Here is a 9037-nt window from a genome sequence, read left to right on the forward strand (position 1 = left end):
GCTCATCTCACCCACTCAGGACAAGCTCTACTACGCCGTGCAGCTCTGCTTCCAGCAAGGCAAGAAGGTCTCCAACAACATCGCGGAGTATGAAGGCCTCATCGCTGGCCTTAAGGCTGCAGTGGCCCTAGGGGTGAAGCGCCTCACCATCAGGGGCGACTCGCAGCTCCTTGTCAACTTCTCCAACAAGGTATCCGAGCCGAGGGACGAGCACATGGAGGCATACCTCATGGAGGTACGCAAAATGGAAAAGCTATTCTTGGGCCTAGAGTTGCAGCACGTGCCCCGTGGCACCAACAAGGAGGATGACGACATCGCCAAAAGGGCATCCAAGCGCCAACCCCAAGAGCCCGGCGTCTTCGAGGAGCGGCTCTTCAAGCCTTCGGCAGCACCTGCGCTTTTAGGGCTGGCGCAGCCACGGGAGGAACTCCCCCAACCACCTACCTTGGGAGCCCCGGCCTACGGCCCTACCTCGGGAGCACGCCTAATCTTGGTGCTCGAGCCTCGGGAGGGGTGCTGGACCAAGGAGTTCAAGGATTACCTGGCGCAAGGGACGCTACCGGAGAAAGAGGAGGACATGGAGTGCGTGGCCCGATAGGCTACGCCATACTGCATCCAGGATGGTGAGCTATACAGGAAGCGGCCAAATGAAGTTTCCTTGTGATGCATCTGCAGGGAATAGGGAAACGAGTTGCTACCTAACATACACGACGGAGACTGCGGGCACCACTCATCGTCACGAACCCTCGTCAGTAAGGCGTTCCGCAGCGGGTTCTACTAGCCTACGACACTCAATGACGTGACCGAGCAGGTGAAGTCCTGCGAGGCTTGCCAATTCCACGCCAAGCAGATCCATCAGCCAGCTTAGGGCCTCCAGACCATCCCGCCCTCATCGCCATGCGCAGTTTGGGGGCTGGATATCCTAGGTCCGTTCCCTCGAGCGCCTAGGGGCTACCGCTACCTCTACGTTGCCATCGACAAGTTCACCAAATGTGCGGAGGTAGAAGCTGTCCGCACCATCCCGGCCGGATCGGCGGTCAAGTTCATCAAGGGCCCCGTGAGCCGGTTCGGGGTCCCTAACCGCATCATCACCGATAACGGTTCGCAGTTCACTAGCAATCTCTTCAAGACATATTGTGTTAACCTTGGAATGTAGATCTACTACACTTCGGTGGCACACCCCAAGAGCAACGGTCAAGCCGAACGCGCCAACGTGGAAGTCCCGAGAGGCCTCAAGACCAGGACCTTCAAGAAGAAGCTCGAGGCCTGCGGCAGGTGCTGGCATGACGAGCTCCAGTCTGTTCTATGGTCCATCCGCACCACCGCCACCAAGTCAACAGGCGAGACCCCGTTCTTCCTCGTCTACGGAGTAGAAGCGGTTCTCCCTCAAGAGGTCAAGCATCGCTCCGCGCGGTTCCTGGCATTTGATGAGACGCAGTAGGACGCCATGTGGGGGATGGACCTTGTACTAGGGGAGGAACGTCGCCGCGAAGCCATGCTTCGGGCGGCACGATACCCGTAGGCGCTACGGCGGTATCACTGCCACAACGTCCGCTCCAGGACGCTCGAGGTGGGCGACCTTGTCCTAAGGCGGGTGCTCTCTAGGGAAGGGCTGCATAAGCTCTCGTCCATGTGGGAGGGCCTGTTTAGGGTCGCCCACATCTCCAGGCCTGGCGCCGTGTGCTCGGAGACGCAGGACGGGGTCCCCATCCAGAACGCCAGGAACATCCAGCACCTCTGGAAGTTCTACCCATGAAGCAAGGCCCAGTGCATGTGAAGCAAGGCCCTGTGCCTATGAAGGTCTCCGCTCGTGACACTCTCACGTAATGATGAGTGGGGCTGTACATGCCCCGGAGTCTCGGGAGTGCCGCCCTCGGGCCTCGAGGGCTCCCTCCCACGTCCTAGTGGCAGCACTTAGCTCCCCGCTGGTGAGAAGACTAGACTAGGTGTCGGACGTGGATTTTCATTTGCTTTCCGTAGTTGGCTTGCCCCTATTTAATGGAAATTCGCATTCTGGTGTTTCTTGTCATCTTGGTTTGATCGCCTTTTTCCTCTATTTCTTCCCTCAATTCTTTGTTTTAGCCCGTACTCTCCCTCGCATGCCTCGCGAGGGGGCTGGACGGGTGCACTCGTGAGTGTTTTCCCTGGTCTTCGTGAGGCACCCTCGCTTGACCTCGCAAGCTGGCGCGCCTCCCTCTCTTAAGCCCATGCCCCTCGAGTACCACGATGCGGAGCACTTGGTCCTGACCTCCCGTGCCTGGGGCCCTGGGCTTGGAAAAAAGAGTTTCTTAACAACTTTTTGCACTTCCTCGACGCCTCCCAAGCCTATGGCAAGGAGGTCTCACTAGGTGCTGGGAGATGCACGCCTCACGAGGTGGAAACTACTTTAGACACATCGAGCTAAGTTATCTCTACACGCCTACATAAAACACTGATGCTGCAACACGACACAGGAACAATAAACATAACATAGCGACTTGGAAATCACCGTTTGTTGCACGCCCTTGCAGGGCTCCATACTTGTTTCTTTTTCGAATGCAGGAAGAAAGGAAAGAACAAAATAAAAGCGGCGCGCGCCCCCACAGCGGTTCTTGAGGGTAGGCCCTTGGTGCCCTCCTGGACTCAGCCAGACCCCTCCTCGCACTTCATTGGGGTGCAACGACGAGACACCCGCTTCTACCTTCGAAGCAGGCATAGCGGAGTGGCGGCTGGTCATAGCTGCTGCTGCTGGAGCTGTCGCCAGAGGAAGAGCCGCCGTAGCTGGACGAGCCGCGACCGGCGCTGAGGGCAAGTCCACCTTCACCCTCGTCACGATCGTCGCCAAGGCTGAGCACCTCGATGCCGTCGTTGTCCTTGGGGCAACATCCGACGCGGCGAGCATCTTCCCCGAATACCCGCACGTAGAGGGTCGCGTTGCCGTCGTACTTGAAGTGGAGGGTACACTGCCTGCCCAAGCCGTGCGCGCGGACAAACGTCTACCAGCCGCGGGCCAGGGATGCATTGCCCGCGATGGAGACCTCCACCGCGACCCATGAAGCCTTGCTATAGCAGCCATCCTCCTGCAGCCAGAGACCGCCTCGACCCGTGGCTGGTAGTTCGCCGGCAAAGAAGCATGGGAGCTGAAGCCAGGTGCCGCCCGGGTTCTTCGACCACACGACGAACTCTGGCAGCACCTCCGCCGAGTGGAAGTGCGGCAGGCGAGGCCGCGCAACCATGCACCGCCTAGCTTCATCGATGGGGCTGCCTCGACCAGGGTGGCTCCCACCATGCGAGGAGGCGCGGCCGCGGCCGCAAGGGCCATGGCGGTGGTCGCGACGTGCTTCCGTGGGCGACCGTGCCCCCTCTTGGGCGGCGGCGAGCCGGGCCCCTCCTGGTGGGCCTTCCCCTTCTCTGCGGCTGAGAATCTCTTCACCGGAGCCATGGGTGTTGCTGCTAGCAATGAAGCAAGGAAGAAGAAGCGAACGGAACAGGAAGAGATGGGTGATGGGGGCTCTGCCACCCTCCTCATTTATAGCAGGAGAAGGCCAACAGGCGACCCCCATGATCACAGGTAATGATGGTTTTCTCTGCATGCATCAAGGACTCGTCAAGTTGGGCAGTAGCCGAGGCAGCGTGGGGAAGCGGAGACGCTCACGTCCCATCAGTCGCCACACATCAACCAAGGAGATAGGCTGTTGGGGCCCATGGTGCTCCACACTTGCCCCTTGGCTTCGCCTCGAAGCCAAGTCCGAGCGCGCCTTGGGCCCGGGGGCTACTGTCGGCGTCCTGGGAACAAGGGTCCCCAGACTTGCCTGCCTGCGGCCCACGGCGTGGCTCCACCAGCGGGCCTGTATGACCCATCTTCATTAGCAAACACTCAAGACCCTCGCAAGGGGCCATGCCTCGCGAGGCGAATGGCGCAAGACCTCCCCAGGGGCGGCCTCACTAGACTGGCTCGCGAGGGGCAGAGAGATGAAGGCGAGGGGCACCTGGCGAGGTTCCTATGATGCATGCCATGACGACCAAGGCTAGGCGGGCACTAGGCAGGCGCCAGCGCACGCAGTGTACTCGTTTCCTCTTTGGTGCTAAAGAGGCAAGCACAGGCGAGGAGTCTCGAGGCATCAGGCAAAGGTTTCCATATCGGTGCAACAAGACCAAGACCAGCAGGACGGCAGGACGGGTGTCACCGTGAAGCCCAGGATGGCGTCACCACCAAAGCCTTTGGCAGGCGAAGACCACCTTTTGTTAGGATAACTTGTACTAGTTGTCTCCCTTCAAATTTGTCCGTTGTTGGATCCCTTCCTGCCTACATTTGGGAAGAGGACCAGGGCCTCTAGAAATAGGACTAGCCACCACAGTAGGAGGCAACTCATCTTGGATCGGATCCATTCCATCCTCAACCACACAGGCTCATCAAGCCCAAGAACACCTCTCCTCAGGAGGCTGTTCTTCCCTTGTACTTGTTCATCCTCAGCCCAAAAGGTAATCCACCACACCACACTGGAATAGGGTATTATGCCACATGGGTGGCCTGAACCAGTATAAACCCTGTGTCCTTTGTTCGTTGAGTTCGATGTGCTGAGCCTTGGGATCATGGGGAGTGGGTGAGCTAGGGAAGGGAGAGATCTTCGTGCGCACCCTAGTGTTCGAACCTTGAGGGTTTTGCCGGAACCCGAAATCTGACAGCCGCCTGCTAGGAGTCGGCCTCCCTCGTGCCGACTCGTCAGGTCCCACCGCCTTCGGGCATCTCACAGACAGGTAGGGCTCGCCGCGTGCATGACGTACTGGTAGCCCATCGTGGGAGTATGGCTTCCTCTGCCATGATGATGTCACGGGTGAGGGAGTCCTGGATTAGGGGGTATCCGGACAGCCGGATTATATCCTTTGGCCAGACTGTTGGACTATGAAGATACAAGATTGAAGACTTCGTCTCGTGTCCGGATGGAACTCTACTTGGCGGGGAAGGCAAGCTAGGCAGTACGGATATGGATATCTCCTGATTTGTAACCGACCTTGTGTAACCCTAGCCCCCTCCGGTGTCTATATAAACCTGAGGGTTTTAGTCCATAGGACAACATGCAATCATACCATAGGCTAGCTTCTAGGGTTTAGCCTCTCCGATCTCGTGGTAGATCAACTCTTGTAATACTCATATCATAAAGAATAAATCAAGTAGGATGTAGGGTTTTACCTCCATCAAGAGGGCCCGAACCTGGGTAAAATATCGTGTCCCCTGCCTCCTGTTACCATCCGCCTTAGACGCACAGTTCGGGACCCCCTACCCGAGATCCGCCGGTTTTGACACCGACATTGGTGCTTTCATTGAGAGTTCCTCTGTGACGTCACCGTAAGGAAGGATGCCTCATCTCATTATTAAAAGCAACATTACCGCTGGGGGAGCTCTGGCTGTCGGCCAAACTCTCCGGCTAGGCAGTTTCGTCATGACTGCCTGTTCGACCGCTGCACCGACGATGACTTCTTGGGTCATAAAAAATAGCCTCCATGTCAGCTCGGAATTCGCCGAGCAGTTGGATCCAATGGATCTCCCTTCCCTAAACGAATGTAACACCCTCGATGCGAATATAGCTCCCACGTGTCGAGGCACGACTTAGAGACATAATTGCATTGAAGCCATATGTCGCAAGTTAGGTAATCTTCACAACATCCCATGTAATATAATAATGAAAGGGGAGATAACATAGTTGGCTTACACTCGCCACGTCAATCAAGTACATAAATAACATTACATCATCCGAACACTCATGGCCCGACTACGGCGCCAAAATAAAAGAGAACCCAACATGCGACAACGGTCCCATTCACCCCCAACTGGGCACCACTACTGATCATCGGGAAAGGAAACATAGTAACGTTGAGAGTCTTCGTCGAACTCCCACTTGATCTCATACGTGTCTCCTGGAGCGGAAACATCAGGCCCTGCATCTGGCATAATAGTAATCTGTGAGCCACAGGGACTCAGCAATCTCGCACCCTCGCGATCAAGACTATTTAAGCTTATAGGTAAGGCAAGGTAAATATGAGTGGAGCTGCAGCAAGCGACTAGCAAGATATGGTGGCTAACTTATTTGCAAAAGAGAGCGAGAAGAGGAGGCAAAGCGCGAGCGAGGAACTAGAGAGCAACCTGCGCAAACATTACTCCAACACCGTGTCCACTTCCCGGACTCCGCCGAGAAGAGGCCATCACGGTAACACACTCAGTTGATTCATTTTAATTAATTAAGGTTCAAGTTATCTACAATCGGACATTAAGAAATTCTCATCTGCCCATAACCGCGGGCACGGCTTTCGAAAGTTCAAATCCCTGCAGGGGAGTCCCAACTTAGCCCATGACAAGCTCTCACGGTCAACGAAGGAATAGACCTCCTCCCAAGATGTTCCGATCAGACTCGGTATCTCGGTTCTTCAAGACACTTTGACAGGTTAAAACAAGACCAGCAACACCGCCTGAATGTGCCGACAAATCCCGATAGGAGCTGCACATATCTCGTTCTTAGGGCACACTCAGATGAGACTAGCTACGAGTAAAACCAACCCTCAAGTTTCCCCGAGGTGGCCCCGCAGGCAGCTCAGTTCGGACCAACACTCAAAGGAGCACTGGCCCGGGGGGGTTAAAATAAGATGACCCTTGGGCTCCGGTAACCCAAGGGAAAAAGAGGCTAGGTGGCGAATGGTAAAACCAAGGTTGGGCATTGCTGGAAAAGCTTTAATCAAGGCGAACTATCAAGGGGTTCCCATTATAACCCAACCGCGTAAGGAACGCAAAATCCGGGAACATAACACCGATATGACGAAAACTAGGGCGGCAAGAGTGGAACAAAACACTAGGCGAGAGGCCGAGCCTTCCACCCTTTACCAAATATATAGATGCATTATGATAACAAGATAATATAATGATATCCCAACAAGTAAAATAAATGTTCCAACAAGGAACGGCCTCCAATCTTCACCTACAACTAGCAACGCTATAAGAGGGGCTGAGCAAAGCAGTAACATAGCCAATTAACAGTTTGCTAGGACAATGGTGGGTTAGAGGTTTGACATGGCAATTTGGGAGGCTTGCAAGAAAGTGGTAGGCATCCTAGCAATGGCATAGCAAAAGAGCGAGCAAACTAGCATAGCAAAGATACTAGTGATTTCGAGGGTATGATCATCTTGCCTGCACAGTTGTCAGAGTTGACTGGATCCTCGAAAGCAAACTCAACGGGCTCCTCATTAGCAAACTCGTCTCCCGGCTCTACCCAAACAAGACAAACAAGCAACAAAGATACAATCAACCACGTGCAAACTCAAACAACACGATGCAAAGATGATATGCTATGTGGGATGCGATGCGGGATGCAAAATGCAAGATATGACAGGAAATGCATGAAACTGGCCTCAACTTGGAAATCCAAGTGTTCCACTGGAAACATGAGGTGAAATCGCTTGAAAACGATATAAAGAACGCCGGAATCGGAGTTACGGTTTGGAAATGGCAAGCGATTCAAAAATGACACCGGTCTGCGATTTACAGCAAGTAGGCATCTAAATGTAATGGAATGAACATGCTACAGAAACCAAACATGACAAAAAAATACATGGAAGGGATGCATACAAGATGCTTAACAAAAGTCTAGCACTGAGCTACGGCCAATTCATCCATTAACAGGTTCAAACAAGCATGGCAAAAATGCATATGACAAACAGATCCCAGACTTAGTGAAATCAACACTTGTCTGGAATTTCAGATCAGGTAGCACTCTTCGGAGCTACAAAACTACATGCTACAGGACCTGAACATGGCAAAGTAAAGCATGGCATGGAGATACTCAAAGAGCTTAACAAAAGTCCCTTAGTGACCTTGAGCCAAAAGGGATCAGAAAATACAATTGCAAGCATGTGAACATAGCAAAAACATAATCAGTTTTCAGACTTAGTGAAAAACTGGCACATGCTGAAATATAACTCAGGTAGGCATGTTTACGAGCTCGATGCACTCACTACAGAGCAAGTCATGGCAAGACAAGCATACACCCATCAAGAAGGCACAAAATGCAAGCTATACATGGCAAGAACAATAGCATAGCATGCATGGATCAACTACAACATCACCGGCAAAATTGCAAACAAATTGACAATCTGCCCAGATTCACAAAGTAGCAAAAGTAGAGCTCGATTGACTCAAGCTAGGGTGCTCTATAATTGCAAACAAAGACATGGATGGATAGAGAACTACAATATTAACAAATCTCCCTTACTGATCATCCTCAAAAGAGGCATGGGATCACTAGGAAACAACAAGAACATATGGCATCATGAGATAAACAGCTCCAGGACTTAGTGAAATTACTAAGTCCCTGAAAACAGAATTAGCAAGTGCACCACTTTGCAAGCTTGCACAAGACACCACACACATCACAAAAATACATGGGTTGCACCTCTGGAAAGATGACAAAACCCTTAACAAAACATATGTAGAGCATCAGGGCATAGCATGTACACATTAATCATGGCAAAAATGACAAAAACCTAAACGGAGTAGCAGATCTGACAATTAACTCAAGTAGCCCTCTTCTAACAGCATTTCGGGCATCAAGATGAACTCAAATGAAAATGATGCAATGGAGTGAAATGATGTACTCTCTGAGATGAACATTTTGATATGCTACATGCATGAATCGGAGCTACGGATGCAAAGTTATGGAGCTACGAACATGAGCACTTGGATCGGAATTTCTGGGACTTAGAGAAAAATGCAACCTCCGGATTACGGTTTACTGTTCACCGGATCTAGATCGGGCACGCAAACGGAGGTTCGCCGGGGGCCTTTGCCGAAGTCCGAAGCAGAGGGCGGCCGGAGCTTGCCGGAGGAGAGGACGGGCGCGGCGGCGGCGGAGGAGGACGGGCGCGGGGCGGCGGAGGTGGGCGCCGGAGTTGGGTCGCCGGCCCGCGGGTGCGCACGGCGAGGAGCTTCGGCCGAGGAGCAGCTCCGGCCGGCGAGCTGCGTGGCGCGGTGATGGCTTGGGGCGGCGCAACGACCGGCATGAGGGAGAGGCGG

Source organism: Triticum dicoccoides, chromosome 5A (assembly GCF_002162155.2).
Source record: "Triticum dicoccoides isolate Atlit2015 ecotype Zavitan chromosome 5A, WEW_v2.0, whole genome shotgun sequence".
NCBI classification, from domain to species: domain Eukaryota; kingdom Viridiplantae; phylum Streptophyta; class Magnoliopsida; order Poales; family Poaceae; genus Triticum; species Triticum dicoccoides.